Here is a 22,141-nt window from a genome sequence, read left to right on the forward strand (position 1 = left end):
CCGGGGTGTGGGAGCCCCTGTCCTGCAAGCCATCAGAGCGTCCGGGCGCTGTTTACGGGGGTCCATCAGGGCCCAGGGAGGCTCTCCCCAGCCTGTCTAGGGTTCTGAAGCTGGGTCCGGACTGGGGCTTGAGCTCCATCCGGCAGGCCCCGGGGTGCGGGATCCTCGCATCCTGCAAGCAAGCAGATGGTCCGGGGATCCCATCAGGGCCCGGGTAGGCTCCCCCCGGCCTGCCTAGGGTTCAGCAGCTGTGACCGGGCCCGGGGCTCGTGCTTCGTCCCAGGTTGCGGGAGCCCCCCGTCCTGCAAGCCAGCCGAGGGTCTGAGTGCTGGGGACGGGGGTCCACTGGTGAGGATCTCCCCGGCCTGGCTAGGGTTCGGAAGCTAGGACTAGGCCCGGGGTTTATGCTCTGTCCGGCGGTGTTAGACCTGGCACCTTGGCGTGCGCCTCCCTTCCACTTTTTGTCGCTGTGCCTCATGTGTTTTGCTGGTGTTGGCTGCTCAGAGCACTGTGCCATTGCCAACCAGTGCCACAGTGCAAGTGCTCCCTATTTAAAATGTATATGTTGGTTGGATTCCATGATTGGCTTATTTGGTTTACTATCAGACCCCAGTAAAGTGCACCAGGAGTGCCCAGGGCTTGTAAATACAAATGCCGCTGGTGGGCTTGCAGCACTGGTTGTGCCACCCACAGACGCAGCCTGGTAAAGTGTTTCTAGGGTCTGCCATTGCAGAACCTGCGTGCAGTCTGGTACTGTCATGCTGACTGGCAAGTGCCCCCACTTGCCAGTCCCTAAACCTTCCCTTAACTTCAGGAGTACTGTCCCTGACCTGGGGGATTGGCCTGCAGTGGTTGCCTTGCTGCTGAAGAAGAGGAAGAAAAGACCAAAGAAACTTTTATTTGACTTGTGCTGAAGATCTCCAAGGGCTTGTGAGTGAGCTTGTCCCCTGAACGAAGTCCCAGGACCAGTGGACATCACCGCCGTGAGAGCGCACCGGAAAACGGACCGTTTTCCCCGTAATCCTGAAGCAAACGGCTGTGTACGCCTCGACGATTGAAGCGTACCCCCCCTGGAAGCCTGCACCCAGCTGTCCGGCCCGAACAACGTGACTAAGGCCCCCCACGAGCCGTAGCTCGCACCGCAAAGGAAGGTATCATCCGGCCTGAGAAACGCGACTAACAGGCCCCTACGAGCCGTAGCTCGCACCGTAATGGAAGGACTGCGAACCGTACTTGCTTCCATCCCCTACGAACTGTACTGCCCAGCGCACGCTCCTTTCCCCTGCTTTGGGAAGGCTGCGGTGCGCATGGTAGTCGAGTACGTCTCCCCTGAGCGGAGCGTACTGTTTGCTTGTATCCAGCACTTCAAATCAAGATCGCCGATCTCACAGTACGGCGCGAACGCCGCGACGAACATTGAAAGCACCGTACCTACGCACCATCCCCTGAAGCCCTGCAAACCTAAGGTCCAACGTACCGTAGTACGCACAGCACCAGGAGGACAACGCACCGTACATCGCGCTTGATGTCAGCGCAGCACCCGTGACGAACTCACCAAAAGATAAAGGTACTCTGCCTGTTCGCACCGTAGGGTGTACGCTTCATGCCGAAGCACCTAGGGTGCGTGTGAGACCCGTTCCCAAACAGTTTTGACCGTGTACGAAGCGTACGGAAAGGAACGAAGCACGCAGAACTTTAAAACTACGCTAAACCAAAGAACTCTTTTTCTAATAAGTATTGCGGGCCGTTTAAGCGTTATCTGGTCTTGTTCTAAGCCTAATCTATATATATAAAGTACTATTTTTTATATATCCCAGTGTGGAGTCCATTTGTGGGGTTGTCACTGAGTTACTGTGTGTGTGTTCACAAATGCTCAACCTAAACGCTCTGAGATAGGCCTTGTCTGCTCGTGCCAAGCTACCTAGAGGGTGAGCAGGGGTTATTGTAGGAGTGTTCCCCCTTACCTTGACTAGAGGAAAGGTTCCCTGCTTGACACAAGTACCTACCTGTGCCAACCAGAGAACCCGGATTCTAACAGGCGGGCCCCGGGGTGCGGGAGCCTCCTGTCCTGCAAGCCAGCTGAGGGTCCGGGCGCTGGGGACGGAGGTCCACTGGGGCCCGGGGAGGCTCTCCCCGGCCTGGCTAGGGTTCGGAAGCTGGGACCGGGCCCGGGGCTCGTGGTGCATCCCAGGGTCCTAGGCTACAGGAGCACCCCGTCCTGGAAGGCAGCCGAGGGTCTGGGCGCTGGGGACGGGGTGGTCCACTGGGGCCCGAGGAGGCTCTCACTGGCCTGGCTAGGGTTCGGAAGCTAGGACTGGGCCAGGGGCTCGTGCTGCATCCCAGGGTCCCAGGCCGCAGGAGCCCCCCGTCCTGTAAGCCAGCCGAGGGTCCGGGTGCTGGTGACGGGGGTCCACCGGGGCCCGGGATGCTCTCCCCGGCCTGGCTTGGGTTTGGATGCTGACACCGGGCCTGGGGCTCGTGCTGCGTTCCAGGTTGTGGGAGCCCCCCGTCTTGGAAGCCAGCCGAGTGTCCGGGCGCTGGGGACGGGGTGGTCCACCGGGGCCCGAGGAGGCTCTCACCGGCCTGGCTAGGATTCGGAAGCTGGGACCGGGCCCGGGGCTCATGCTGCATTTCAGGGTCCCAGTCCACAGGAGCCCCCCGTCCTGTAAGCCAGCCGAGGGTCCGGGTGCTGGTGACGGGGATCCACCGGGGCCCGGGGAGGCTCTCCCCGGCCTGGCTGGGGTTTGGAAGCTGAGACCGGGCCCAGGGCTCGTGCTGCGTTTCAGGCTTGCGGGAGCCCCCGTCCTGCAAGCCAGCCAAGGGTCAGTGCGCTGGGGAAGGGTGTCCACCGGGGCCCGGGGAGGCTCTCCCCGGCCTGGCTGCTTTCAGAAACAGGGACCGGGCCGGGGAGCAGGGGTGTCTGGCTTTATCCGCTACGCTGGCGGAGCGGAGTTTTCTGCCCACCCCTATATGAGGGCAAGGTCGGGGTGCCCGTGACGGGGTCCATTGGGCCAAGGGAGGCTCCCCCAACCTGGCTGGGATAGGAAGCAGGGACCGGGCCAGGTGGGGGGGGGGGGGGTGGCTGGCTAAATCCTTTCCACTGCGTAGTAAGATTTTGGTTAGGGCTGGGCGTAGTTGGCATAGCGCCACTACACAGAATTTTGGAAAAGATTTGTGGAAAACGAGCGCACGTCCTGAGGGTCCGTGTGCCTGGGACAGGGGTCCCTCGTGCCTGGGCAGGCTCCCCGATCTCCCCGGCCTGGCTGGGTTGAGAAGCAGGGACCGGCCCCGGGGCCTGGGTTTCGGTCAGGGCCTGGGGTTTGGGAGCCCCCGTCCTGCGGCCTGCCAAGTGTCCATCTGCCCGGGACAAGGGTCCCTGGTGCAGAGCCCCGGAGACCTGCAAGGCTCCATGGGTCTCGGGCAGTCCTCCCCCGGGCGGCTGGGCCCCAGGAGCGCTTGCGGGCCTACCCATGCCTGTGGCCCAGCGTGGGGTCTCCGAGCCCTGCAGCCGCGGAGCCCCCGAGCCCTGCAGCCCTGCAAAGGCAGGCGGGATACCTCCCGCGAAGGCTCGGGGCAGGCAGATTGGCGTTATTTCCGTCCCAGCCATCTGATCGGACCTCTCCCCTCAGCCATCTGGTCGCACGCAATGCTTTCCAATGGGGCGACCAGATGGCCGGGCCGGCCTGGAAGTCCCAATGAGGGCTCATTTGCCTCCCGGATCCCAGACAGGGCTCCAGGAGGTCGGGCACGTTCGCGCCTAGGGTCCCCTGAGCCTCGCGGTGCGCACGCGTTCCCAGAAAGAGGGGTAGCCTTCCTCCGGATTACTAGGGGCAGGGCATGCCAGGACACCCCTCCCGGGCTGGCGGTTCTCTGCCGGGGACTAGATGGGCTATACCCGGGCAACACCTCCCTAGGCGTCCGGGGCTCCCTCCTCCGGCACGTGGCGTGGCAAAGTGCCCCGGACGGGCTCCATGGTTCCCGGGCAGTCATCCCCTGAGCGCCCGGGTCCGAGAGCTCCGGTGGTCCTTCCCCAGGCTTGAGTCCCAGCCGGGGTCCCCGAGCCCCCGGGAAGCGGAGCCCCCGAGCCCTGCGTTGGCAGGCGGAAACCCTACCGCGAAGGTTCGGGGTGGGCAGATGGGTGTACTTTCAGACCCGGCCATCTAGTCGCCCATCTCCCCTCGGCCATCTGGTCGCACGCAATGCTTTCCAATGGGGAGGCCAGATGGCCGGGCCAGCCTGGAAGTCCCGATGAGGGCTCATTTGCCTCCCGGATCCCAGCCAGGACTCCAGGAGGTCCGGCACGTTCGTGCCCAGGGTTCCCTGAGCCTCGCGGTGCGCACGGGTTCCCAGACAGGGGTGTAGACATCCTCCGGATTGCTAGGGGCAGGGTATGCCAGGACACCTCTCCCGGGCTGACGGTTCCCAGCCGGGGACCAGATGGGCTATGCCCGGGCAACACCTCCCTAGGTGTCTGGGGCTCCCTCCTCCAGCCCTCGACGTGGCAAAGTGCCCGGGACAGGCTCCATGGTTCCCGGGCACTCATCCTCCGGGCGTCCGGGCCCAAGAGCTCCGGAGTCCCAGCCGGGGTCCCCGAGCCCCAGGGACGTGGAGCCCCCGAGCCCTGCGTCGACAGGCGCGAATCCTATAATGAAAGCTCGGGGTGGGCAGATGGGAGTCCTTTCGGTTCCGGCAATCTGGTCGCACCTCTTCCCTCGGCCATGTGGTCACACGCAGTGCTTTCCAATGGGGCGACCAGATGGCTGGGCCACCATGGAAGTTCTGATGAGGGCTCATTTGCCTCCCGGATCCCAGTCAGGGCTCCAGGATGTCGGGCATGTTCGCGCCTAGTGTCCCCTAAGCCTTGCGGTGCGCACGGGTTCCCAGAAAGAGGGGTACCCTTCCTCTGGATTACTAGGGGCAGGGTATGCCCGGACATCTATCCCGGGCTGGCAGTTCTCTGCCGGGGACCAGATGGGCTATGCCCGGGCAACACCTCCCTAGGCATCCGGGGCTCCCTCCTTCGGCCCGCAGCATGGCAAAGTGCCCGGGACGGGCTCCATAGTTCCCGGGCAGTCATCCCCGGGTGTCCGGGCCCGAGAGCTCCGGTGGTCCTTCCCCGGGCTTGAGTCCCAGCCGGGATCCCCAATCCCCTGGGAAGCGGAGCCCCTGAGCCCTGCGTGGGCAGGCGGGAACCCTACCGCGAAGGCTCGGGGTGGGTAGATGGGTGTCCTTTCAGTCCCGGCCATCTGGTCGCACATCTCCCCTCGGCCATCTGGTCGCACGCAATGCTTTCCAATGGGGCGACCAGATGGCCGAGCCAGCCTGGAAGTCCCGATGAGGGCTCATTTGCCTCCCGGATCCCAGCCAGGACTCCAGGAGGTCAGGCATGTTCATGCCTAGGGTTCCCTGAGCCTCGCGGTGCGCACGGGTTCCCAGAAAGGGGGGTAGACGTCCTCCGGATTACTAGGGGCAGAGTATGCCAGGACAACTGTCTCGGGCTGGCGGTTCTCTGCCGGGGACCAGATGGGCTATGCCCGGGCAACACCTCCCTAGGTGTCCGGGGCTCCCTCCTCCAGCCCTCGACGTGGCAAAGTGCCCGGGACAGGCTCCATGGTTCCCGGGCACTCATCCTCCGGGCGTCCGGGCCCGAGAGCTCCGGTGGTCCTTCCCCGGGCTTGAGTCCCAGCCGGGGTCCCCAATCTCCTGGGAAGCAGAGCCCCCGAACCCTGCGTGGGCAGGCGGAAGCCCTACCGCGAAGGCTCGGGGTTGGCATATGGAAGTCCTTTCGTTCCCGGCCATCTGGTCGCACCTCTTCCCTCGGCCATCTGGTCGCACGCAATGCTTTCCAATGGGGTGACCAGATGGCCAGGCTGTCCTGGATGTCCCGATGAGGGCTCATTTGCCTCCCGTATCCCTGCCAGGGCTTCAGGAGGTTGGGTAAGTTCGCACCTAGGGTCCCCTGAGCCTCGCGGTGCGCACGGGTTCCTAGGGGCAGGGTATGCCAGGACACCCCTCCCGGACTGGCGGTTCTCTGCCGGGCACCAGATGGGCTATGCCCAGGCAACACCTCCCTAGGTGTCCGGGGCTCCCTCCTCTGGCCTGCAGCGTGGCAAAGGTCCCGGGACGGGCTCCATGGTTCCCGGGCAGTCATCCCCTTGCTTGTCTGGGTTCAGGAGCTCCAGCCGGGGCCACTGAGGGCCCCGGGGAGAGCAGCCTCCCCACCCCAGGCTCAGTCCTGGGTCCTGCTGCGCAGCAGGGTGCCCGGGACGGGGTCCGGCAGGCCCGGGGAGGCGTCCCCTGCTCCTCCGGGCCTGGAACCCCCGGCTGGGTCCACGGGCCCCGCCGGACCCCGGGTCGGGGGCTCCGGCCTTGGGCCCCGGCCTGCGGCACTGCCAAATGCCCGGGACGGGGTTCCGTTGTGCCTGGGGAGCCTCTCCTTGCTTGGCTGGGTTCAGGAGCTCCGGCCTGCCGCTCCGCCAAGGGCTCAGGACAGGGGTCTGTCGGTCCAGTGCAGGCCTCCCCTGCTTGTCAAGGTGTCCACAGGCCCCGGGTCGGAGGGCCCGTCGGGTCCCCCTCGCAGCCTTCATGGCTGGGGCCCAGCTGGGGCCCTGGGCCTCGGGTCCCCCATGCCCCGGCGCCCGCTCACTCTTTCGTTGGGGCACAGAGCAACCAGATGGCTTCCCTATCCCCTCGACCATCTGGTCGCACTTATCCCTTCGGCCATCTGGTCACGCCTATCCCCTCTGCCATTTGGTCGCGCGTAATGCTTTCCAATGAGGCGACCAGATGACTGGGCTTGCCTGGAAGTCCCGATGAGGGCTCATTTGCCTCCCCGATCCCAGCGAGGGCTCCAGGAGGTCGGGTACATTTGTGCCTTGGGTCCCCTCTGTCACCTCGTGTGCACGAATTACAAGAAAGGGGAGTAATTTTCCTCCGGATTACTAGGGAGAGGGTCAGTCAGACCTCTGTGAGGTCCAACGATTCGGAAACAGGGGAAGGCAGCACCTGGGCCTGCCCCCCGGGGCCCCTAGGGGCCTTGGTACGCACCTGCCTCTTAGCCCTTTCCCGATGTTCCTTTTTGTCCGAGTTTGCTGGGTCAGACCCCCGCGAGGTCCAGCGATCCTGAAACAGGGGAAGGCAGCACCCGGGTCCGCCTGCCGGGGCCCCCAGGGGCCCGGGTACGCATCTGCCTCTCAACCCCTTCCCGATAGTCCTTTTTCTCCGAGTTTGCGAGGTCCGGCGATTCTGAGACGGGGGAAGGCAGCACCCGAGCCCACCCACCAGGGCTCCCAGGGGCCCGGGTCTGCACCTGCCTCTCAGCCCCTTCCCGATGGTCCTTTTTCTCTGAGTTTGCTCGGTCAGACCTCCGCGAGGTCCGGCGATTCTGAGATGGGGGAAGGCAGCACCCGAGCCCGCCCGCCGGGGCCCCATGGGGTCTGGGTTTGCTCCAGCCTCTCGGCACCTTCCCGATGGGCCTTTCCTTTGAGCCTGCTCGCCCCGGGAGCTGGCAGGGATGTGAAGCCGGCATCCCCCCGCACAGGGCGGCCTGCCAGGGGTGCCTGGGCCGTACTCTGATCGATTGGGCACTCTCGGTCCATTTAGGGATGGACTGCTTGACCAGCCTTGGCTGTTTCAAGCAAGGAGCTTACTCCCCGCATGGACTGTCTGACTCGAGGGCCTGCCACCTGGCAGGTGGCCCTTCACCCTACTCAGCAGAGCGAAGGCTGAGTGGCCCCAGCAGCTCATGTCCCCCAGCGGTCTGATCCGAGCGGAAGTGGTCAGGTGGCGCCAGGCCCTCGGATGCTGCTGCCCAGCAGGTTCGTAGACCCGTGTGCCACGCCGTCACCCCTCTCCGCCCAGCACATTTCCACAGCAGCTCGGAACGAATTTTCCGAGGGCTGTCGCCGCCGCCAGGCTCCAGCACCCCTGTGTCTTGCTCAGGCTGCGCCTCGGCCCTCCTCTCCCTTCCGGGGGAGACGGCTGGGCCTGCCGGTGCCCATGCGACCGCACCTCTCCACCCCTCCAGCGAGCCCTCCTGCCCAGGCGGGTGGGCTCTTTTCCCCAGCAGGCTCCCAAGAGGAAGGGGTGCGCAAAGGTTGTTCGGTCGGGGAGATGGGCACGCGGCCACCCGAACCCACCCCGTCAGCAGGTGCGGCTACATGGTTGATCCTGCCAGAAGCATATGCTTGTCTCAAAGATTAAGCCATGCACGTGTCAGTACACACGGCCGGTACAGTGAAACTGCGAATGGCTCATTAAATCAGTTATGGTTCCTTTGATCGCTCCCTCTGTTACTTGGATAACTGTGGTAATTCTAGATCTAATACACGCTGACGAGTGTGACCTCCCGGGATGCGTGCACTTATCAGACCAAGACCAATCCGGGCTCGCCCGGCCGCTTTGGTGACTCTAGATAACCTCGGGCCAATCGCACGTCCCCGTGTCTGCGATGATACATTTGGATGTCTGCCGTATCAACTTTCGATGGTACTTTCTATGCCCACCATGGTGACTACGGGTAACGGGGAATCAGGGTTCGATTCCGAAGAGGGAGCCTGAGAAACGGCTACCACATCGAAGGAAGGCAGCAGGCGCGCAAATTACCCACTCTCAATTCGGGGAGGTAGTGACGAAAAATAACAATACAGGACTCTTTCGAGGCCCTGTAATTGGAATGAGTACACTTTAAATCCTTTAACGAGGATCCATTGGCTCTCAGGGCTGGGTCGGTCGGGCTGGGGTGTGAAGGGGGGGCTGGGTGCGCGCTGCGGCTGGACGAGGCACCTCCCTCCGGGGCGGCGGCGACTCTGGACCCGAGCCGTGCCCTTCCTGTGGATCGGCCCAGCTGCCGTGGTCGCCTCTCCCAGTGCCCCCTCCCTTGGGGCGCGGGGCTGGCGTTCTGCCTCCGCTGGCGCCTTGCAGCTGACTTAGAACTGGTGCGGACCAGGGGAATCTGACTGTTTAATTAAAACAAAGCATTGCGAAGGCCCGAGGCGGGTGTTGACGCGATGTGATTTCTGCCCAGTGCTCTGAATATCAAAGTGAAGAAATTCAATGAAGCGCGGGTAAACGGTGGGAGTAACTATGACTCTCTTAACCTATTCTCAGTTGTAGTGGCCTTTACCTCCCAGTGGTCCCGTCGGTAACTGCCTCTATGGTACTAGACTCTGCGTAGAGAAGTATATAGAGACAGGCTAAACAAGGTTCTATCATGGCAGCGAGCGTGATAGTGAGAAGTGGTGAAGCAAACAAACACATTTCCAGATGGGGTAGTTCCTGGAGAATAAAAACCCCGTTAAGATGGCGTACGGAGGTGCTGTCTTTTCAAGAAATCATTAACCTCCTCACCGAATTTGACAAACCAGCACTAGCTTCAAACGATAGAACAAACAACAACGATCCAGGTCACGTTATAAGCCTTAGTTCACCCTCCGAAGCAGAAGAAGACACAACAGTAGACCTCAGCGAAACCATTGAATTTGTGGCCTCCTCAGCCAAGAATAACATTGATACAGCCAATTTTGAAAACCTACCGGATGTATACGAAATCAGCAAAGAACTGATAAAGAAAAGTGACTACTCAAAAAAAGTCACATATTGGAAATACCCAAACGAAAAGTATAAATGTGACTTGTGTGGTGACATATTGGGAACTTTCAAAGAATTGAGAAAACATGTCTCCAACAAGCATAAAGGCTTTTATCTCAAAACATATTGTTCAAAATGTGACAAAGAAGCCGAATACCACAATATTGCATGCCATTATGCAAAATGTAAAGGAAGACCTCAAAAAGGAGAGTTGCCATTCCTGTGCAGCTTCTGTGACCTCAGATTTGGATCAAAGATTGGAGTTTCACAACATGCTCGGCACGCGCATCCAAGAGCGCAAAATGAGGCTAGACTAACAGCTCTAGCAAACAGCAAACCATCAAAACTATTGTCACAGGAGGAAATACTGCTATTAGCAGAATTGGAAAAAGTGTATGAAAACAAAAGAAACATTAATGCGCTGATGGTTCCGCATTTTGACAATGAAAATAGCAAACAAATTGCAGAAAAAGAAGAGATAGAAGAGATAAGAGCAAAAAATTGGCAAAGGATGTACTGCAAGCATCCAATATCTCTGAGAATGACTCCTGCGATGAACCAGAGATTGCAGTAGAAGTAACAACAGAAAGGCGCAGAGACTTTATCAATCGGAAACGAGCGCCAAAAATGAAAAACTTTGATGAACTGAATGATAGAATCACAGAAATCGAGAAGTACACCAAAAACATCCAGCATCACGATGCTGCTATGGATCTGATGGATGAGATAGTGACTTATATATCAGAAAACACCAATGATATAAGTCCTGTACCAGCAAATCGTACCGAACCAACGAGCGAACCCGATAATGAACTTATGAACTCTGCTCAAGATGAGCAACAGACTGCCTCTGTACAAAACAAGATACCAAAGGAAAATAAGAAAAATTGAAGGCTCAATCAGACACACAAGAAAAACTATGCAAAAGCAAAGGGCAGTTACAAAGAATACCAGGCAATGTTTCAAAAAGACAAAAAAAATATTTGCCAGGATAATCACTGATGGGGCAGAAGATGCCTCCTGTCAAATCAGTGCTGATGAAATCTTCCAATACTATAAAGACATAATTGAAAAAGAAAACAAGAAAATTCCCAAATTCATCCCAATTGACCGGATACCAGATGAATGGGAAATTGGAAGTCTATGTAAAGAAATTACACTGCTCGAAGTAACTAAAGCCTTTGATGAATCAGATTTAAAGAAAGCAGTGGGGCCTGATAAGATTGGTCTGAATGACTTAAATAAAGTGCACATCAGGCAACCAAGACTGCTACCCAGAATCTTATCGTCTTGGTTATTGATGAGAAGAGAACCAGACAGTATCAAGAAGAACCGGTCAATACTAATACCTAAGAATGTACCGATTAGCGAACTCAAAAAGATAAGTAATTAGCGTCCAATTACTATCGGTACGGCATTCATGAAGTTGTTCACGAAAATATTAACTAAAAGACTCACATTTTTCGTTGAAATAAATACGAGACAAAAAGGCTTCATGAAGGTGAGAGGTTGTCTCGAAAATCTGACTCTTCTGCAAAACATTATAAAAGGGGCACGAAAGAACAAGAGCTCATTGGCAGTGGTTTTCGTAGATATCTCAAAAGCATTTGACTCTGTCAGCCATGGCCATATTCTACAGAGTCTTGAAAGACACAGAGTTCCATCATGCATCAGAGACATAATAAAAGACTTATACACTGACTCAACAACATTTTTCAAGGGAAAAAACAATGAAACAACTCCATGAAATAACAATGAAGTCAGGAGTTAAGCAAGGTGACTCTTTATTCCCACTGCTGTTTAATATTGCCATGGATCCTCTGATATGTGATCTTCAGAAAGAAGGCAAGGGCTTCACATTGGGCTCCAATGATCTCATCAAGCAAATCACCGCTCTGGCCTTTGCCGATGACATCGCAGTACTCAGCAACACCTGGGAAGGAATGAGTAAAAATCTGAAAATCATTGAAAAATTCAGTAAAACAACAGGATTAAAACTTAATGTGAAAAAAACACATGGATTCTATATAAGTCACCATAAAGATAAGATCCTGGTCAACAACTGTAAACCATGGCAATTTGAAAAACAAAACATTGAAAACATCCATCCAGGAGAAAGTGAGAGATACCTCGGACTGAACTTTGATCCACACACTGGCCATTCAAGCAACAACAAAATTAATGAGATTCTTGTTGACTGGGCTCAAAAACTTGACAATTTACCACTTAAGCCCACACAGAAAATAGAAATATTGTGTCAATACTTGATCCCTAAACTGTCATTTAAACTGGAAATGAGAGGAACAGAAGTGAAAACTTTAAACATTCTGGTTCAAACAATTAGAAAGTATGTCAAACATTTTCTACACCTACCTGCATACACATGTGATGGTCTCCTGTATTCGAAAAGATCCTTTGGGGGCCTCAGTATTCCAAAGTTATCTACGACAATTGGTCTGAACAAAGTTAATAACTTATTGTATCTCAGGGAAGCTCCAGATCTGTACATAGCTCATTCATTCATGTATGCAGGAGAAGTAATCAATGAAAAAATTGATAGTATCATTAAAACACACAAACTCAACATTTTAGACAGTAGATTTCTGAGTCATGAATTGAATTTGGTAGCAACATATGATTGGAGGAAAGAGGAATTTGAGAAATGGGCAAATCCCCCTGTCCAAGGTGATGGTATAAAATACTTAGCAAGTAATCCAACCTCAAATTTTTGGATCAGCAAACATAATAAAATAAAAGAAAATCAATACATAGCTGCGCTGATGTTGAGAGCAAATGTCCTGTATACTAGAGAAACCATCACTAGGGGATGAAATCGTACATTTGCTACTTGTAGATACTGTAAAGATGTGTGTGAAACAATTTCACATATTTCAGGTGCATGTCCTAAAACCAAGGACATAAGAATAAAAAGGCATAACAAAGTGTTGGAATTGCTATTTGATAGAGCAAAAAGGTGTGGGTGGATGACATACAGGGAACCTCATGTCAAAAATAGTCAAGGTGAACTAAGAAAACCAGATGTAGTGTTCACCAAAAATGGTATTGCTGTAGTGGTTGATGTTTCAATTCGTTATATAAACTCACAGAATTCCCTTGAATTAGCATATGAGAGTAAAGTTAAATACTATCAAGATCTATCACAGCAAATCAAAGATCTTACCAACTGTAAAACTGTAAAATTTCATGGCTTTATTGTAGGATGTCGGGGTATTTCGCCTCAATGTAATGATGTTGCTCTGGCTGATCTTGGTCTGCAAATGTCGTTCCCATTCAAGAAGAATGTTTGCCTGACTACATTAATGGACACTCTAAAAATGTGCCAAGTATTCATGGACAATTAAATTTCAGGTCAAACACTGAGATGTACACTATTGTACAGCACACATGTCACTTTTACAAAAGTATTAGCCTAAATGTGGATTCACTAATATTTACATATGGTTCAACAGTCACGTAATAGTTAATAGTTGACACAAGAATTAGTATAGATGTGGATTTTATAGATGTGAAGTTTATAGAAATGTATTTTCAAACTAGATGTGCAATTTATAGATGTGCATTTTTATAGTTGTGTGATTATATTATAATGATTTAGATACAAATGTGTACATCATGATTATTGAAATGTCTTGAATAAAATAGGTCTCAAATAACTACATACACATAGTCACTACTTATTGCATTGATTATTGATGTCCTGCTAATCAGGACTGTTCGTAGACAATTTTATATTGTTGGAATAGTACTGCAGGGTGTACTATCTCTGGCCTATACGTGACCCCAGTTCCAGTGAGGACAGCTTAAAGTGTGGCTGTACTCCGGAGCGAACAATTGTTGTATTGTTGGAAGCAAACCCGATTTGACGCTGATGGGCAGCATAATAACACAGAATGAGCCACCGCAAGGTGGTACAGATAGCCAAATGCCTCGTCATCTAATTAGTGACGCGCATGAATGGATGAACGAGATTCCCACTGTCCCTACCTACTATCTAGCGAAACCACAGCCAAGGGAACGGGCTTGGCAGAATCAGCGGGGAAAGAAGCCCTGTTGAGCTTCACTCCTGTTACACCAGTGCAGCTTCGGCTGCACCAGTGTAGCTTCTGCTCCACTGGTGCAGCTTCTCAGACGTGAGGCGTTGCACCAGTGGAGCACAAAAGAGAAACTTTTTAATAAAGGGATTTAAAACTAATTGAAGATATACATTATCTAAGGAATATTATAAAGCCTCAGAAATGATGTATTTTTTTCATTTTCCACCATTTTTGAGCATTTTGGAGCACTTTGAACTACTGGTGGAGCTTTGGGAATTTGATGATTATTTTGATCAAAGATACTCCTAATGTGTTTAAAATTCATGTGGGATGTATCCAAGACACTGCAATTGCACCTATATAGTTTTAAAATGATTTTGATATATAAAAATTTTGACCTCCATAAGAGGGGAAAGGTTGAACTTTTACCCCGCTCGGAGTTCCATGACTTCCGTAACCTCGTCCCCCTGAAATTTAAAATAGCATTTTCCAATTAATTTGTAAAACTATTCATTCTGTGTCATTCATTGTGTGTTTAGCTTGCTATTGGGCCACTGTAGCACTTTGTTTTTTTCATTTTTATGCATTTTTGACCGTTTTTGAACACTTTTATGCACCAATGATGTCTTTGGACTTAGTCACTTTTTGCTTCATGGAGACTTCAAAAGTGTTAGAAATTAATTTTGGAGGTGCACAGAACAGTGCAAATGCACTTATATAGCATACAGGTCATTCCAATTACACCTATATACTTTTTAAATTATTTTGATGAATTTAAAATTTTGACCTCCATAAGGGGCGGAAAGTTGCAACTTTTACCCCGCTAGGAGTTCCATGACTTCCGTGACATGTTAAGTAGGCCTGGTTTTTCCGAAGATTTTTCATATGGAAAGAGGAGAAAATGGTGTACATAGTTTAGGTAATTATTTAGTACGTAGTAGGAGAGAAACTTGGACAGAAATGGTGGGTGACATTTTTGGAGCATTGATACCCGCAATGGGAATATCTCTGAATGCAAACAAAATCAGAAAATTGTCAACAGTAGTGGATCGCTTGTCAACAAGCACCGCTGGAGGATTCTTATTAGTAAATACTGAAATGGTTGCCATGCGTGCTATGGTAATGCAAAATCGACTTGCTCTTGATATATTATTGGCAAAAGAGGGTGGAGTCTGTGGAGTGCTGAAAGTTCAACATTGTTGTACTTACATTCCTGACGAAAGTAAAGATCTGAAAATTTATATTAGAAATATTACAGAATTGCATGACGAAATTGCACCACTGGACGTTGAAGGTGTTTGGGAAAGGATTGGAAAGAAAATATCAGCTATTAAAGATTTCATAGTAAAGCTAGGTAGTACATTTTTAGGTAAAATATTATTTCCTTTAACGTGTAATTTTCATAGTATTAGCAATTAGACTAGGAAGTATTTGTCGTAAAAAGAATAAAAATAAGAAAAAGTTAAAAGGAGAAAATTTAAAGGAGAAGAGGTAAGAAACAAAAAAGAGAATTTGATGAGATAGAATTGGAAGAGTTCAAAGAGAGTATGTATGAATCAGCAAAAAGAGAAGAAACAGGGGAAACTGAATTATGAATAAAAGCAAGAAATTACTTTGAAGTTCCGTAAAGAAATACAAAATTTTGATGTTGTGGTGATATAATCACCAAAGGGGGGATTGATGATTGATGGAGCGGGTAGTACAAAATGTTGTATACCCCCCCAATTTGCATGTGCATACTAATAAGAATAATTAATTAATTATAACCATATTAATGTTTGATGTGAAGTATTAACCAACCCTATTAATACATGAATTTCACATGGGATTTGCATTTGCATGGCCAATAAAATTCGTGAACTAAAATATGTACGCATACTAATATTAGAAAATTAGAATATTGCATGTTATATGTTGCTTTTGTGACGTAAATTGTAAGTTGCATTAAATAGTGAGTATAAACGCTTTGAATGTTGCTATTATAATAGATAATTACATACACATAGGGGAATTAGTGAGGGTTTAACATTTTATTGGCTATTTCCATGTATTAATTATGTTTTATGTTTGTTTTGCTTAAGTTGACAATTTGGGCCTGCCACAAAATGGCCGCTTCTTACACGCGACGTGACAGACACCACACCACGAGGTTTTGGGTGAAGTGCGTCTGCGCCAACGCCAGCAACAGTGGCCTCGTCTTGACCCTAGCCAAACTGTACCCACCAAGGACATCCTGGGAAAGTTGCCAGGACCCTGGAACAATGGACTGTCTTTAAAACCGGAACCAGCAAGTGTGATGTTTGAATATATACCATCTAGGGTATGACCTTTTTCATGTGTAGGAGGCATCACCAGTTGTTTGAGGCCTCCTGTGCCCATGATTTGTTCCAACCTGGACGTGTCGGGATCACTAAAAGTTTCAAGATGGAAGTTGAAGTCTCCCAACATCGAGAAGGACTCTAAACACAGCCCTTCTTCTAGCAGTGAGCCCAGGGAGTCTAAGAACCCACTTTTAGAACCAGGTGGCTGGTATATTAGTATACCTTTGAAGGGTTTATAAGTTGCAGAATATATGTTAAAAACTAAAGCCTCACACGCCGGATTAGAGACCGGACAAAATTGGGGGTAAGTGACTCATGATAGATAATAGCAAGCCCTCCCCCCTTTTTATGTGGCCGGTCAAGTGTATAGCAATGGAAACCTGGCGGTGTTGCCTTAACCAAGTCGGGGCCAGAAGTACTATCGGTCCACGTCTCAGTAATAAAAGCCAGTTTTACATTGTTATCCCCCAATAAGAGGGCACATTCCAAGCTATGCTTCACTAGCGATCTAGCATTGAATAAAATGCTTTTCAACGGACCTCCCTTGTCATGAACCATTGTGTCTTCCAGTGGGGTCTTCCGGCTATTGATTGGCAAGTTAAGAATAACCGGGTGAGGTGTCCGACAACAGACGCACAAAGAGCCCTTTATGATGTCACTGATGTTCCCATAGACAACCTGGGACACTGAGGCAGCCTTTCTCCAGGGTTCAGTTTGTGCAATTCCTTACTTGTATAATGGGATACCATGAGTTCTGGTATAGATGGCAGCGAAAACTGTAACCCAAGTGGTACAATCCTCTATCGGGGCAGCTATTCCCATTGGCAAGGATATCGTCAGTATTCTGTATTTGTCTTGTGGGCCTGTGTGTGTAAACAATGCCTCTAACTGTGCTATTTTCTATGCTATCCAGAAGGGCATTTGCTCATGTTAAGTGGGCATTTTTCCCATAACAGCCTTCAGTGTTTGTGAGGTAATTTTTGTTGCAGTTCCTCGTAGTTGACCTGCTGGGGTAATTTTAGTTGGTTAAAGTGTGTGTGTTCTCATAACGAACTGTGCCAGATTTCTGTAAAGTTTTATTATTTCTTTGTGAAATGGACACAAGTCTGCTATTGGCAATGTGTCATCGTCTGGATGAGGTTTGTAAGCCACTAGGACCGGCCAAGTCGCTCAGTCTCTGCTGAGCAGACCGAGTCTCACTTTTTCTGTGGTGTGTGGGAGGGCGCCTCTAAACCAGTTTATATGCTCCTGGTAACTGAGTGGAACTTCAATGTCCTCGATTGGACAATATTCTTCAGGCGTTTCATCCGGGATGTAAGAATGAAATGTATTTGTGCGTGCATCTGCAGGTGGGAATTTAACCCATGAATAGAATGCCTCCGCCCTGAATGACTCGTGTGCCTCGATCACGAATGTTACAGTCCCCCCTAGTGCTGAGACTCCAAACTCTGCTAATTTTAAAGTAAGTGTATTCCTGACATTTTCTGAAATGTTTATAGCACCTTCTTGCTCTCCTTCCCCTGCTACATTCCCATGTAATGCTGCTGAGTTTTCTTCAACAGATATTGTTGAAAAGAGTGTCAAGGAAATTGAGATAAGGTTTTTATGCACAATGTAGGGAACTATGATCCTTCAAGCTTGAATATACCTACAGCCAATACATCGGATATACCTACTCAGCTGTGGCGGATTCTTTCCTTCCCACACCAGACGTCTCTGGGTGAATGTGAGTAAGGGTCTCTGAGAAAGCACGACTGAACTACTCAGATATGAACGTTAAATAGGAACCAAACTAACGCTGGTGGTGCCATGTCGTGTAGTTCCTACAAATCTATATAGGATCTGCGCGTTTAGACAACAAAAACTAAGGGATTGGTGTCCAGACTGATTACAGGCACCCCCGAAGGATATGTTAGTATGTCGACCAGCTAGCTCACAGTGCCCCTATGAGCCCCTCTTAACAAGGAGCAATTCGTTCCTGGCAACTATCGAACATGACAACCCTGACCCCTCAGGAATCGTGGAAACAGTACAGTATTTTTCTCTCAGTCTCTTGTGCTCACTTTTTCTCAGAGAGGTACACAGAATAAATGGTGGGGACGTTTTCATGAAGTATTTATTGAACCAGCGTTATTCTAGAATAAAATACATGTGCTGCAACAACTATTAGACATAAACAGATATATACGGTTATGAGCACCAATAGGGTAAAGAAAAGGTAGATTTCTACCAAGACAATGAATATATGCAGGCATATATATACATAACAGTAATAATGCGTACTCCTACGATGCAAACCCTAACTAGATGTACCTAAGTGCACCTAGCATTAATGTAGGTGTATAGCCAAGAATCCCCTTAGGATAGAGCCAACCCCACTACCTGATGTGGGAGAGCGAAGGACCCTGTCTTGGTCTTGGGTTTCACACACCACAAGGAATGTCAGACCACTGCGTGCTGGAGTGTCTGCATGCTGGGATCTCAGCATCTCAGTCAGCATGAAAGTCTTCTTCTCCTCTTGAATGCCCAGCGAAGATGTAGTGCTTATATACCCAGAAGGTACCCTCAGGGGTTCTACCTAAAAGTGTACAATGGGCATGTCGGCCAAGGTTGACGATAGAGGTGACCCTTATACAGAGTTATAATGCAGAAGATGGTAATTCTGCTGTGATACTGAGAATCCTCATGCATAATACATGAGGCTAGTTTTTCTGAGAAAACCACACAACAGTCATGTAGCACCTAACTAGGTAAAAGGTCAGCGCCAAGTTATTATGTAGAACAATGGTAGGACAGATGTAGGTAAAATGTCGTGCAACTACCTAGGCATATATTGGGGAACATTGGGGCTCATAACAGGAGGTGAAGTTTGGGCATCATGCGTTTTCTGCAGTGATGAAGAGGTCCATATCCAGAAACCCCCAGCGTTGAAAGCACCAGAGGAGGACTCCCGGTGGAGTTCTAACTTGTGGACTTGTTGCTACATCCTACATGGAGTGATGGTCCCAGGACAGAGTTTCAAAGAGGAAATACTCTTCAACAGGCTCTTTATGCAATACGAAGTTATGGCAAGCAGCAGCCCTACAGTGGTGTCGTTAGGTAGGGAGGGGCATGCAGGAAAATGGTCGGGATCCATATCCGCAGGTCAATCAACGTCAGAAAAATCCCCTGGGTCTCCCTGTGGGGGCATGTTGTATCGATCCCCCCACCATGTTCACCTATTTCGGAATGTGGTGATCACTGTGTGGCGTGCGAAAGTGGGTCAGGCTAAGAAAGGTGGGCAGTGGCGTAACGAAAGTTCAAGGGGCCCCCCAGCAATATACACAGAGGGGCCCCCGCTCCAGATTTATTCTGGAGCACTCGGGTATAAGTACTGTGCCGAGGGGGCCCCCTGCAGCTCAGGGGCCTCCCCGCACCGCGGGGGATGCGGGGGCCTGTGTTACGCCCCTGAAGGTGGGGACAGTGAGGGTGGTGGGTGAGGTAGGAGATGGGGGTGGCAGCCCAGGATCAGGAAGAGGACTGGCCGCTTTGTCATGCTTCTTCCGTTGCTTTGGTGGTGGAGGGGGCTCCAGAGCTTCCTCTAAGCTGACCTATCTCTTAGAAGGTTGAGTGCCTGGCACCAGAGGTTGTTTGAGGATTCGTCCCATCTGAGGATGGATAACTTATCTGTCTCTGGCGAGCATCAAGTTCATCGTGCAGCTTCTGGAGGACTGGTTCGATGGCTTATTTTCTAGTTGGCACCAGCGCCAACCTGGGTTTCGACACCGACGGTTTTGGATACAACGGTTGGGTCCGAGCCGAGCCGAGAGCGAGCGGCGCTGAGGAAGTTGGCTGTAACATTTTCTTTGGCACTGAGCCGAAGCTGGGTGTGGTGTCTGAAATCGACTGTCAGCGCCGACCATGGCCTGAAGGAAGTTGTTGTCCAGAAGCCTGACTCTGTGGGTCCAGATGTGCCAATTTGAGTGATTGATGTGTTTCACTTTGGCATTGAGAGTTGAGTGTTTTGTGACACATACCAATTGTTGATTTTCCGGTTTATGTTTTTTGATAAGAGGGCTATCACGATCGTAGAATCTCGCTCTCTTGTAAGATTCTCTTATGAGTCTGTGCGGATAACCTCTTTCGAGGAATTTAGCTTTCATGGTGGTAGCCTGTCTATCAAAATCTAGAAGACTGGAGCAATTCCTTCTTACTCGCAAGAATTGTGAGAATGGAATGCTTTGTTTCTGGCTGCGAGGATGGTAACTTTGAAAGTGTAGCAATGTATTTCTTGCAGTAGGTTTTACATGAAGGTCTACTTCTAGTTGTCCTGTTCGGTTGATGATATTAATATCGAGGAATTCAACTTGGATGTTGCTGCTGTTGGCAGTGAATTTTAAATGAGGGTCTGTTAGATTTAGCCATTGGATAAATTCAGGTAGAGTGTCTTCCCCACCAGTCCAGATAAAAAAGATGTCATCAATATATCTGTCCTAGGAATTGGAACTAACAGGGGGTCCTTGTTGTACGCGCTTGTGCGTCATATCCAGCCAGCACGAGGAGAGGGGGAAACCGGTCGGCGTCCCCGCATTTCTATCGCTTAGCATTCTTTTCTGAGGATATTACCAGTGAATTAGAGAGAACATCTTGTAGTGTGGTTGGAGATATATGTGTGTGTGTTTGTAGCATGTGTGGTTTTATTTTGGTTTTAGTTAGTTTTATTATAAGAGATACAAGACTAATATGAATCACAGGTGCATTTTGTAAATAAATGTTTGAGGCATTTGTGGCTGTAGATACACATGCTGTGCATACTCATGCCATCTAGTGTACATACTCCTGCTATCTAATGTTGGCCCAGGATGTGTGCAAGTTGTTTTTCTTCGAATAATTCTTCTCTAATCACGAGGTTCTGTGACTCCACCCCTTGCTTGCAGTACACATAGCTATCTGTTCTACTGTTAGATTGTTTTATTCCCACCACCAGACGTGTGCTCAGGAATGACACCATTCTGCTGTTCTTTTTGTTTTTCACGATTCCTCTCCCTCCGTTGGTACTGTATTAGATTGCGTTTCCCCTTCGGTCGTATCGCGTGGACGCCTACAGTTTCATCCACGACTGTTCTCCAGTCGACTCCAGCCCCCGTTGAAGCTTTGCCAATCCGAGCCTCTTTCCCTTCTATTCGGTCCGCTCTCAATATGCCTCGCCTGTGATTGAACGGATGCCATTTCGATACTGCCTTCTGTGTCATGTGAAATACCTCTGAGCCTACCTCCACCAGGTCTGTAATCTTTGCCTCTCACCCGAGCATGACTAGGCCTCTTATGAAGCAAGTAGGTTGAGAAATACTCCTTGAGGACGCAGAGATGTTGCAGCAAAGATACCCCAGACCTCTTTGGCACCCAGGACCTTGAGGGGCAACATCATCCTGAACCTTCGGCCCCTGACAGGAGGCTTTCTTTCCCAAAGAGTTCCACCTCCAACCTTGAGATTGAAGACTTCAAAGTCTTCCCGCCTGCTCAACAGGTCGTGAATACAGCTCCTTCTAACCCTCCTTCTCAACACCGCTCCGAGCTTCCACCCCAGAAGGGGCGTTCAGCAGCTCTGGACCCACAGAGTCAGGCTTCTGGACAACAACTTCCTTCAGGCCATGGTCGGCGCTGACAGTCGATTTCAGACACCACACCCAGCTTCGGCTCAGTGCCAAAGAAAATGTTACAGCCAACTTCCTCAGCGCCGCTCGCTCTCGGCTCGGCGAGGACCCAACCGTTGTATCCAAAACCGTCGGTGTCGAAACCCAGGTTGGCGCTGGTGCCAACTAGAAAATAAGCCATCGAACCAGTCCTCCAGAAGCTGCACGATGAACTTGATGCTCGCCAGAGACAGATAAGTTATCCATCCTCAGATGGGACGAATCCTCAAACAACCTCCTCGGCTGCCGGCTACTTGCACATTGCCCAATTTATACTTTCCATGGCTGCCCCGATGCTTGGCAGCGCTGGAGGTTCTAGGTTTATGTTGAATCTGTTTACATGCTTCCATGAAGGCATGGAGCCCACCGCGGGACAGCTATGTTGCGCTATTGCGCTCCAGCCCACCCGAGGGCATCGCGACATTGTTGTAGTCTCTGAAACGATGCCCAACAGCCTGGAATCCTGTGCAAATTACTTAACATCCCGGTGCCTTACAAGATGTAG

Source organism: Triturus cristatus, chromosome 1_1 (assembly GCF_964204655.1).
Source record: "Triturus cristatus chromosome 1_1, aTriCri1.1, whole genome shotgun sequence".
In the NCBI taxonomy this organism is placed as follows: domain Eukaryota; kingdom Metazoa; phylum Chordata; class Amphibia; order Caudata; family Salamandridae; genus Triturus; species Triturus cristatus.